General features: G+C 46.5%; 1 protein-coding gene across 1 annotated transcript in view; it reads left to right on the forward strand.

The window, feature by feature from the left end:
• Nucleotides 1-6,938: 6,938 nt before the first annotated feature.
• The window catches only part of GAB3 (GRB2 associated binding protein 3), a 489,597-nt gene continuing 484,426 nt past the window's right edge, over nt 6,939-12,109 (forward strand). Inside the window, exon 1 of the mRNA XM_078688765.1 lies at nt 6,939-6,988. The gene's annotated coding sequence lies outside the window, so the exon portion shown is untranslated. The remainder of the gene's footprint in view (nt 6,989-12,109) is intronic.

Raw genomic sequence — 12,109 nt, forward strand, 5'->3', positions numbered from 1 at the left:
CCAGATTTTAGCACAATTACGCTCTACCACTTATAGAAGCATCGTCCTACCTCTATTCAATCAAACACAATACAGCGAATAATGTAGGAGCGTATTATATCAATTAAAGCACAGAACAATCAAAATGAGAATTTATCAAAAACAATCTTTCAGATGAGTCTTGTTTTCTTGAGTATTCTTTTATTTTCTCTTTCTTGAGTGCAAGTCACAACATAAACAACAGCCGACGCGTTTCGTCCTATGTCTAGGACGTCATCAGGGCTGTGAATACAAGAAGTATAAACAAAACATCACTAATGCATACATTAACTGCACTTGATATTTCCAAAGCAGCCACCTTTTTGATACATACCCCTGTATCACCAATAACACAAATCATTTAGCATCACCTGAAAATCAAATCCCAGTAACATATTACATAATGCTTAAAAAAATATGACAACTGCGTTCAGCCAATAAAAATCGACTGGTTGTCCCGAGATATAGGAGGTCACGATTGGAGGAAAAGCTTTCTCAGTCGCAACGACCAATCTTTGGAACACTCTTCCTCTATCTATATCCGGCATAGAACCACATCTTCCTTTTCGTAAGGCCTTGAAGACATGGCTGACCAGTGAAGATTTGCTCCTACCAGATAGCTGTAAATGTTGCTGCACCTTGACACCTAAGGGTATATGTTTGCGATATACAATTTGGTCCTTCATTCATTCATCCACCAAGAGTAGCAACAGGTGCCCTGCTGAACTCAATTGAACAAAAATGGAAAGAGTTACACGTTTGCAAGCCGGTTTAAAAATGTCACATCTTGCGTGCCTGGACTGACACGCCTAAGCCTTAGAAAGCATGAGCAAGAAAGCATGGCCGCAGCAGGTTACAGTTACACTAACATAGGACAACACATTTACATTTTTCAGACCTTAGTAATCGACACAATTATCTCATTTCATAACTGACCATACTTACAGCGCAGCGACCCTGATGAAAGTCAGCTGACTGATTTCCTAATCCAGTAACTGAAGATGGCCGTAATTTCCTGGAAGAGTGACTCTTTTGAAAGGCATAATTCTCTGGTAGAGTAATGCTGATGATGTATATAATTATCTCGGGCAGTAGATCGCCTGATGGACATAAATACCTGCTATTGTAATTAAAATATGTCAAGAATTTCACAGGAACATCTTGTGGCGAATAGTGTGATCGTGCAGAATATCTTTATAGGATAAAAAATAGTTAAATATTTATCTTTGCTTTTTCTTCCTTGTTAGTTTACTTTTTAAAGATAGTAAATAGTCTCGGGACATGGAATGCGCTCTGCAGAGATGTCTTAACTTTTGAGGCAACTATGAGTGATCAACATGCATCCGATGCAAGCGTGACTGATAATGAGGGGTGTGGATGTCCTTGAAATGATCATTCTTAAGCTTTTAGATACTGTCATGAAATATTGTTTCATTTATTGTCTCTTGTATTCGGATCCCTTCAGACCGCATGTTCGTAACTGTACACTCACTGTGACTGTTATTGAAAAACTAAAAATAAAGGTTATTTTAAAATAAGATGATAAATAGACGTGCCTGAAAAGCGACCAGTCTGGTGTTACCTGGTTACAGCAGTTTAAGTATTCGATACTTGTGGAATCCAGTAATTTGCGTTTACTTCCTGATGTACGTTGTTTTTAACTGCAAAATCGAAATTAGTTTGTTTCTTTTATTTCTGTGAAATTTGACATATCAAGGAAAAGCCTGTCGATAGGTTTTGCTGATGTAAGAATGAAAGCATGTTGTGTTCTCCATTTAAAACAAGCATTTACAATGCAATGGTTTCGCCTTTGGAAAAGTTAGAGCTATTGGCATTGTAAATGACAAAATTTTTATTCATGTGTTGGTTTTGAAAACAGATAAATAAATGGCATTGTCATTTGCATTGCCATTAGCTTAATCTCTGCAGTCACTCTGCACTCCCTTGCACTCTGTACTCCCTAGCCCTCCCTAGTTACTCTGCACTCCCTTGCACTCTGCACTCCCTCGCACTCCCTTGCACTCTGCACTCCCTCGCACTCCCTTGCACTCTGCACTCCCTCGCACTCCCTTGCACTCTGCACTCCCTCGCACTCCCTAGCACTCTGCACTGCCTCGCACTCCCTAGCACTCTGCACTCCCTCGCACTCCCTAGCACTCTGCACTCCCTCGCACTCCCTAGCACTCTGCACTCCCTCGCACTCCCTAGCACTCTGCACTCCCTAGCACTCTGCACTCCCTAGCACTCTGCACTCACAACTCTGCACTCCCTAGCACTCTGCACTCACAACTCTGCACTCACAACTCTGCACTCACAACTCTGCACTCACAACTCTGCACTCACAACTCTGTGGCTGCTCTAAATCCCCGAGAGGAAACAGGGAGTCTGGAAGAAGGGAACAGAAAAAACAGGAAGGGGGCAAAAAAAAGATGAGCATGCTCACCGCCTCTCTGCCGTGCTCCTGTCCTCTCCTCTCTTCGAGTGGCTTCAGGGTCCTGAACCTTACGATTTGCTTGATCCCAGCCCCTGTGCCACGTAAAAGAGTGCTGCCGTTAAAACAGTACTCTGGTCGGCATCCTATCATTTATTCCGAGCTATGGGGTGTCAGAGAACATGCATGCAATGGTGAGGCAAGATTTCGGTCACGGATGCAACAGCACCATTCAAGGTGCTGTTACCCTGGATGCCACCTATTCTTGAGGGTGGACCACACCTTCATGGTTCAATACGTGCTTTTTACTGTGCCAGGCCAGGGCCGTTTCTGCATACCCGCGGGGCTCACGGGTGAAGACAGCCTTTCATGATAACACGCACCCTTCGCCGCCCACGCCCCGGTGATAGAGGCCTCGCAGCCTCCACCGGTACTCACCGGCGATGCCTCCCGAGCTGCGGCTACAGCTGCCTGTGCTGGGCTCGCAGGTTCTCACGCTGCAGGGCAGGATGTGTAAGATGATCCGGCCGAAGACTGCCCGCTCCTCTCAGGCTCTGAAATGATCCTCTGCTCCCCGCCTTCAGTGCTGTCACTGTCCGTAGCTCTCCGGTCCTGTTGTATTACGGAAGCGGAATGGGGCTTCGCCTGCTGCCCCTGTGTGACGTGTAGCCGATCCGGTGTGCAGTGCCTGTTGTCGGCGCCTGGGCTCAGGGGTGCTCTTCACACTGGGGCTGATGAACGCTCCTCTCTTCGGAGTCCCGAAGGTAGATCCACTGCCCATGCTCTACCCCGGAAGGCAGGGGAGGCTGCTCCGCGGTCCCTTTCCGTGGCTACAGATGATCCGCTGGTTTCAGTGCTGGTGGTCGGCGCAGAATGGCAAAAACAAACTGATGAAAAAAAAAAAACTCCGCCCACGGCCGCGATGACGACATCGCAGAGGCGGAGAGCGAAAAAATCGCGGGAACGCCCACGAATCTGGTCCGGCCATGACGGACAGATCTCTGTTCCAATGGCTAGCCTCCATTTATGGAGCTAGCCAATGGAACAGAGGGCGGGACTAAGCCCTACACTGTAGGGACATAAGATTTCTCCTGGGCGGAGCTAGGAGCTCCGACGCCAGGCAAAACCTAAACAGTCCTCACCTCTGCGTTTTACTGAAGCAAAAGTGAAAGCTTCGGGTACTTTCCAGACGACAAACTGAAAGCTTGGGACAGTGTTCATCTCAGTATTGAAAACGGCGAGGGGAATCATTTTAAGAAGTGCCTTCTCAATACAAGAGAGCCACAGCAGAGAGGCATGTCTCCGGTAGTTCATGGCCAGTGCCTGAGAATGCCAAACAGAGTCAGGCTTTTCAGAAGGGGCCTTAGTACCATCATGGCAACACTCCCCACCCCCAAACACATAGCATGCATGCCAATAAGGACACACCACACAGATTTTGTATTGGGAAAAATACTGCAGGTTTATTACATACAACGTTATGTAATATGGTGGGTTATCTGACGGGCAATCCAAGGGCAGGCAGCATTCTCGCCACCTGCCCGCCTGATGAGACGAGCAGCACTGGGGCGAACCCCATCTGTGCTGCCCCTTCTGGTAATCATCCTCCCGGATCATGTGACACCTGGTCCCTTATTACTCACGCCCCTTTCAGGGCGGAGCGTAGCAAGGCAAGCCCGGCACCGGCCACGCCCAGGAAGGGGACTCCGCCAGAGGCCCTGCCCCCCTCAGGGGGAGGGGTGTGTGGGGTGCCCGATGCCACTAGAGGGCTGCCCTCTTGAGTGGCCTCCTTCAGTCGCCTCGGGCAGACGCATATCCGCTGTAGGGGCTTCAGCATTCTGTCTTAGTGCAGTGGCGTAACGAAACTCGAGCGGGGCCCCCTGCACAGTACATGGGGTCCCCCCTTTCCGGTTCACTCAGGGGCTTTCAGGACAGCATACTTTGCTGAGGGGGCCCCCTGGAGCTCGCCCCCCCACACTTGGAGTACTGCGGGGGGCCTTTGTTACGCACCGGTCTTAGTGCTAGAGGACTTGTGCAGTGTTTTCTAATTTATTAGCATTTTAAAAATCGTTAGATATATTTGTATTACGGATATTATTTGTTTTGACATTCTAGATTATCATTTAACTCCTGAGGTTAAGGTTCCATGCTTTGCTTATAGGGAAAAATGAGGTTGTTAACAACGCACATCGTTCCTAGTCCTATATTCTGCCCGGCTCCTAGTGCTTAAAGCCGCCACTCTCTGGTCCTGTTTCCATTTGACAGTTTTTTGCATATTGAGGGCCAGATTCACAGAGATAAGCTTGCACTGTTGTGATGGGCCCGTTTTATATTTTATGTACAGAGTTTTTTGCCCGACTGCAGAGTCTCCGCAATCATAAACCGGCTATTAACTTGTAGTTTTAAAAATCAAAAAATGTAAGCTTGCACAAAAGTATAAGTTTACCTTTGTGACTAAGGCTCTCTGTATGTATTTGTGTGTGTGGAGCATATTATGATTTGTTTTTTATTCCTTTGAGTTACAGTGGTATGTGATCCTCCTTTGGAAACTGTATTAACAACGCATCCCACACATGTGCAGCGCCAATGGTTTCCAGGTTCTTTTAACTTTCTATATGAGTTAATTTCTGCTTTTACCCACTTTTCCATTTCTATTGTCCATCTTATTGATGTGGGCTCTCAGGCAGTGCTGGCTGATTCCAGTGAGTATAGGACCTCTGAAGTCTGACCTTCCTTCAATCATGTCTTGACAGATTGGGCCAGCTTCTTGGAGAAGTACCTTCCTAGTGACTGAGGGCTCCATCAGTGCATTCTCAGAGCTACAACACTGAGGCCTCCCTCAGTGCCTTTTCTGAACTACAGCACTCAAGCAGTGTAAGCTTCAGTGAGAAGTACGTGCCTAGTGACTGAGGGCTCCATCTGTGCCTTCTCGAAGCTAGAGCACTCATGCAGTGTGAGCTTGTTTGAGTAGCACCTTCCGAGTGAATGAGAGCTCCATAGGTGCCTTCTCAGAGCTAGCCCACTCATGCAGTGTGAGCTTCTTTGAGAATTACCTTCCTAGTGACTGAAGGTTCCATCAATACTTTCTCGAAGCTAGAGCACTCAAAGTGTGTGCTTGCTTCCTAGTGACTTGGGGTTCTGTCAGAGCCTTCTTAGCGCCACAGAACTTCCATAGTTAGGCATTTCTCCAGAGGTTCATTTCCATTTACTTAGAATATTAGATAACGTTAGCTTCATCTGATAGGACTTTCTCAGTGATAGAGGGCTCCAGGATTACTCTTTCATTGATAGTGGGTTATGGCCGTGGTGAGCTCTTTCAGGGTTGCAGGATCCCTGTTCTCTAACCGTGCTCCAATAAAGTCTTGCCAGATAGGGCCAGCTTCTTTGAGAAGTATCATCCTAGTGACTGATGACATCTTCTCAGTACTAGAGCACTCATGCAATGTGAGCTTTTTACACTAATGCCTTCTCAGTGCTGTAGGGAGTCAGATCCTGAAAAACACACACAGAATCCTTGGGTCTATTATAGATAGAATGTCAAAGTACACAAAAATATCTTTGGTAAGCCACAAATTATAACACAAAGACCTAATTGTGGAAAGTTCCCTTTTTAGGACGAAATACCTCACTCACCAAAGGTGACATGCTTCATCATATGGGATTCTCCTCTCAAAAGAAAAACCTAGTTCTCTTGACGGCTACAACGCCCTCTCTAAGGGATGTTTTGAATTTCTATTTCTGTAGGATATTCCAAATCCACATGTGATGAGCGAAGTAGTGTGAGTGAGGACGAAGTGCAAAGAAAATAGAAAATGTGCAGAAAGTGCGAGTAAAACTAGGTAGGGGGCGCAAAAAGTATGTTTTATTCAGGAGCACCCTCTGCCAGGATTAAAACCAGTGCACCAGCTACATGGATTTAAGTCGCAGTATTATGGTGGACAGTAAAGGTCAACATGTTTTAGCCTAAAAATGCCCCATAGTCGGGTGAGGCTTACTGAAGGACCTATACAGATGCTGCTGCTACAGTGCTGAAGTGAATAAACAAACAAGGGTATAGGAAACAGAGATGTTTATAGTCCGCCTGCTTCGGCAGGTGGATTTACCTATTGGGAACAAAATCATTCATTCAGATCTGTGTCACCTATGCGGAGTCAGATCCTGCCTACTTAAACCTAGTAATAAATGTAAAGTTCTATAGAAGCTCAGCAGTGTGGCCTTCTTCCAGCTGTGCCTTTTAATTGGTGTAGGATGTCTGCAGTCTGAGCTTAATTAAAATGCATCTTCCCCGCGTTTATATATATCACACAATGTGCTATTCCTGGAGGGATGGTCGGAAATAAGGCTTAGGAGGCATGTTCAATTTATTTATGATGGCTTTATTAAAAAAGAATAACGATAGGGATAAATAGATTGTTTGAACTTTGGCTTGTTTTTTGGACTCTCCTTGGGCAACAAGGTAGAGTGATGGTTTTTCTTTTCTTTCTTTTCTAGGTCCTGGTTGATGTTTGCCACCAGTTCCCCTAAATAAATGAAGATAATGTAGGTAATTTTCATGTTTATGGAAAAGTAACTATCACCACACTATTACCCTGTCTTTACTTTTAGTGCTCATAGGTTTAGAGTAGGGGTGCTTTTAAGTATAGGTTGATAGGTTCACTGGGGGTGGGGGGTGAGGGTAGGCAGGTTTCCCTTTTTACGCAACAGGGCTCTGGTTGGTTGCCTTTTGGTTCTTTTAGGTCCCTAGGTGTGCACCTTTAAGAGTATCTCCCTTCCCCGCCCCTCACCCTTTATCCCTAGACCGCCTCCCCTTCATGTTTACTCACCGTCCAGGGCCACAACTTTCCAGAGTTGTGGTGGGCATCTGCTCATATGCTGGTGGTATCCACCGGTCCTTTGACCAACTCTCTGCATCTTTGTTCTCTTCTTCAGTTTCCGCATTGGGACTCAGCTCTCTGCAGGTTGGGAATTTAAACTTTTTTAAACATTCATGACATACATTTTTTAATTCTATGAAAGACATGGAGGCGAAGATTATGCTTCTCTTTTATTTACTACTTTTATTAACAGCAGCCAATCAGAATAAATTTAGTAAAATACTACATTTCCCATGATACTCTACTATCACATTGCCAACCATAAAGCCACTGCCCTATGTAATATTTCCACCATGGCATAGTATCCTCTTTCTTTGTACAGATCTCAGAAGAAACAGTTAATGCGATTCGAAACCAGACATCACTAGAAACATCCAAAATCAAGATCTCATAAAGACAGAGCGTCCATTCTCAGGCACAGCAAAGTTGAGATCTAACCTGGATCCACTTCCTAACTTCGACCAGCCGGAACCGATGAACATCTGGACATCGATCTGAACATCTATATGGGGAACAAACTCTTCACCAAACCAGTGATACAAATGCCCAGGAACGTCCGTTACTCCAGCGATTATTTGTGATCCAAAGCTGATAAAAGGCAAAACGGAAGCCATAAAACTGACCTCACCACACATGTCATAATGCCAGGACATTCAAAATAGGGAGGGAACATTAGGAAAACAGAACCATTATGTAGCTGAACTGTAAAACATACAAAGCATGGGTGTGATAATATACACCTCCGTGTCCTTAATAGAAATGAAAATTCTTGTCACAAATGTTTGCAAATTTTAAATTAAATGTCAGGTCTGGCGGCTACGATTATACTTGTTTAAAAGTTAACCACCACTAGAGAAGCAATATCAACAAAGGGTTTACAATAGAACTCTGCTGAACAGGCGGCCGCCTTCAGAATGTCTGAGAGGCTAGAGCCAAGAGCAAATGATTTTGAAACCATTGCACCGCCCGCTGAATGGGCCCCTAATATGGACACACCAATGCCTGCTTCACCCATAAGCCAGTGCACCCACCTTGCAAGCATGGCCGAGGTCACCAGGCGGATGGGTTTCTGTAAGGCGATCAGCTATTGTCCTTTCATGTCAGAACGAAACTCAGGAGTACTCACCTCGTACGCCTTCACACACTGCACCACACACAGTTTGGAAATATCAGGAAAAGCAGGATAAAAAACTAAATTAGTATTACATTTAGTGCATCTAGAAATGGAGACGGTGACCCCTTTAGGGGAGAAAGTGCAGCCTGCCAAATCCAAGATATGGACATTAGATACTCTTTTACATTAATCAAGGCAGAGCAGCATAGTAAGCTTGGCTAACAGTTGCTTCTGCGAGAGCTACTTATTGTCCGCCCACAACTCTAAGAATCATAGGACAATAGACACATCCCACAACAGCAAGTACTTAGGACGAGGCAGAAGGACCATACGGATGCCCCTCAAAAGCTTGCTCCTCTATCGGTTTACCATCGAACGGAACATGACCTGCTGAAATGGCAGACCTAAAGTTATTAACCATCCTGTATGATATACCTGCAGAGGTAAGGGAAGACAGATAATTCAGCAACAAAGAGTAATCTGCTCCAACGGGATCAGCATCCTGTTCATGGCACCAGCCACACCAGCGTTTCCAAACAGAGAAATACAATTTGCTTGTGTTGGCAGTCTAGGCCTGACTGATGAATTCATTACTGTCTCGCGAAAGCCCAGGGACACTCAATCTGTCTAGGAAACCCTCCAAGCCACCAGGGAGAGGAGTTGTGACAAGATCAACGGATGCAGGGATCCACTTGGATCCAGAAGGCGATTCCATAGAAACTGAAGCACGATATGACAGGCAAAAGCCAACTCCAGGAGAACTGGGAACTAGGCATGTGCTCTCCAATAGGGCGTCACCAATTCCGCTCGTTGACGCCACAAATGCACCAGAACCCTGACAATCCTCAAGAACGGAGGAATTACATAACCCAGACTGGGAGTCCAATCCTGAAGAAAGGCATGCATGACCAGGGCTTCCGGACCTGTGCGCCAACTGAAGAAGGTTGAAATCTGATGAGGGAGACGTGATGCAAACAGGTCTATCATGCAAGGGCCACATAGACGATTCAGTTAATTAAATCTCAAAGATTTGGGACTGCCAATCTGCAACTGTGTTGCTCTGGCGCGGGAGATATTCTACCACCACTGAGATCCAGTGCTGAAGGGAAAAGTGTCAGAAATCCTTGGCAATCTCCACCAGAATGCAAGATTTCATCCCACCCAGCTTGCTCACATACCGAACTGCTGAGAAATTGTCCATGCGTAGCAAGATGCATCAAGCCGTCTTCACCGGCAAGAGACTGCGAATTACAAAGGAACACGCTAGGAGCTCCAAGTAATTGATGTGCAGGGAGAGTTTGTCTTGAGACCAGCAGCCCCCTGTGGAAACTGGGTCGCACCTGACTCCCAATCTCTACGGCGGGCATCTGACTCGATCACAATTTCCAGAGTTGTGCAAAAGATCGCCCTGCCATTCCAGGCCTCCATGTGATCCAACCACCACAACATCAATAACCTTGCTTTCTCTGAGAGGAGAATCTGTTTGACATAGCTGAGGCATTTCCAGAGATGTTGAATTTTGAGTCTCTACAGAGCACAATAGTTTAGGGGTTCAGGAAAGATGGCCTATATCGATGAGGCCAGTAAACACACTATTTGGGCAATCGACCTCAAAGGTACAGTCTGCTTGTTAAGAATCAATCTCAATTCCTTCTAGATATTTTTGACCTTCTGAGGCGGGAGAATCAGTTGGCAGCTGAGAGAATCGATCTGAAACCCTAGAAACTCTACGCTTTGAGAAGGTATCAGAACCGATTTCTGTGAGTTCACAATGAATCCCAACTCCTGGAGCAGTGAGATCGACCATTTCAGGTGAGTGACAACAAGATGAGGGCATTGCGCCATGATAAGGATGTCGTCTAGGTAAATAATTAGCTGGACACCCCACGCCTCAATGACTCTACTGCCAGCTGCAGGAGCTTTGTGAAGCACCATGGACTGGAGGAAAGGCCAAAGGGGAGGAGCAGACATCTTGCCACATAAATTGCAGGAAACGCCAGAGGGGCGGGAAGATGGGGACGGAAAGATAGATGTCCTTCAAATCTAGTCAGACCTTCCAATCTCCCTTACGGAGAAGATCTCACAACAGATGGATGCTTTCCAACTTGAAGTGACAGTATAAAGCTCAGCCATTGAATTCTTTGAGATTTAGCACTAGTCGGGAGCTGCCCCTTTCTTCTCCACAAAGAACACACAGCTGAGAAACCCAAGAGGGTGAGGGTCCGTGATCACAAAGACCCCTTTTTGCAGAAGTGCGTGAACCTCGGAGGAGATTAAATCTTGCTCTTGAAAGTAAAAAGGCATTATGGGGGAAGGGAGAACTGTCTGGGGGATCTGTACAAAACCAGTTTGTAGCCCTGCACTGGCTCTAGAACCCAAGCATCTTGTGTGATCGATTTCCAAGCCTGCAGAAAATATTGAGTCCTGCCCCCAAAACCACTTCTGAACACAGAATTAGTCCCTGAAACTTGAAGAGCTTCTTGGGATCCTCCATAACGGCTCTACCTGAAGCAGTTTTGGTTGGAACGTTGAGCGGGGTAGAAGGTTAGGGTCTTGATATCCCTCACGCTGTTGTTGATAGTTACCCCTCTAAGTGCCCTGTTGGTACCCACGGCCAAACTGAGGCTCTCAAAATCGTCTGGCCCTGCCAAAAACCGGTCTGAAGACCATGAGAAGGGATCCCGGTGCTTTGTCCAAGTTGCTGAAGGTGGCAACAAACCTAGAGAGCCCCTTCAATAAAGGTTGGACAAACAGCAATCCCTGCACAATTGGGCCTGACTCTGACAATGCCAGTTCAGAAGGTTTGGGGTCAAGCTTCAGGAGAATAGACCTTCATCTCTCGCTGGAGATAGCGCAATTAACTTTTCCCAATAGGCAGACCGCACGTTTCGTGGCCATGGCTGATTCCTTAGCTTGAAACCCCAGCTCTAGGATTTTAGTCATAGGCCCAGACATTTCCAATAACTTGCCCTGGCAGGAACTCCAGTCCCTGTCAATCCCCTTTTTGGGGGCCTTCGCAAACCTTTTAAGGTATGTGACAATGGTCAGATCCACTTTGGGGGTCTTTGCTACTTTCCCCGGTAAATCAGGCCTGGGACATTCAGAGTGGTGCCTCGCACGTGCCTCTTTGACGAAGGCCTGGCATAAATGGGACTGCACGTTGTCCACCTCTTCCTGAGGCAGGAGCCAGGGCATGGACTTAGGAGGAACAATGTCGGCAAGCTCAAACGTGAGGAGCTTCGGTTGAGGGCGGGGATTGGCATGACACATTTTGCGCTTTTGCTTGCTGGGACTAAGACCCTCCTACTGGTCTGACTCAGGCAAGATGTGGAAGTAGCCTCATCCTCCTGGAAGGGGTCTGATAAAGGCAGCTTACCAGGAACACTACACGCGTGATCAGAGTTAGGCGAGTCGGCCAGTCTCGCAAAGTCAGCAGCGTGGGGGCCCTTAGGGGACTTGCCACAGGACTTGGCTTGCACCTGGAGGGCCGGGAACCAACCTTGTTGCTCTGCGTAGCCACAGAGTTGGTGTTTTAGAGGCTTGATGACTCAGAGAAGGGCCTTGTTAACTGAGTGTTGTACGCCCACATCAAAAGCCTTAACCAGGTCTTGTTCCAATGACCCAGCAGGATCATCGCAGTAGCATTCCTCCTCATAATATTCAGCCATTATT

Source organism: Lissotriton helveticus, chromosome 4_1, assembly GCF_964261635.1.
Source record: "Lissotriton helveticus chromosome 4_1, aLisHel1.1, whole genome shotgun sequence".
NCBI lineage: Eukaryota > Metazoa > Chordata > Amphibia > Caudata > Salamandridae > Lissotriton > Lissotriton helveticus.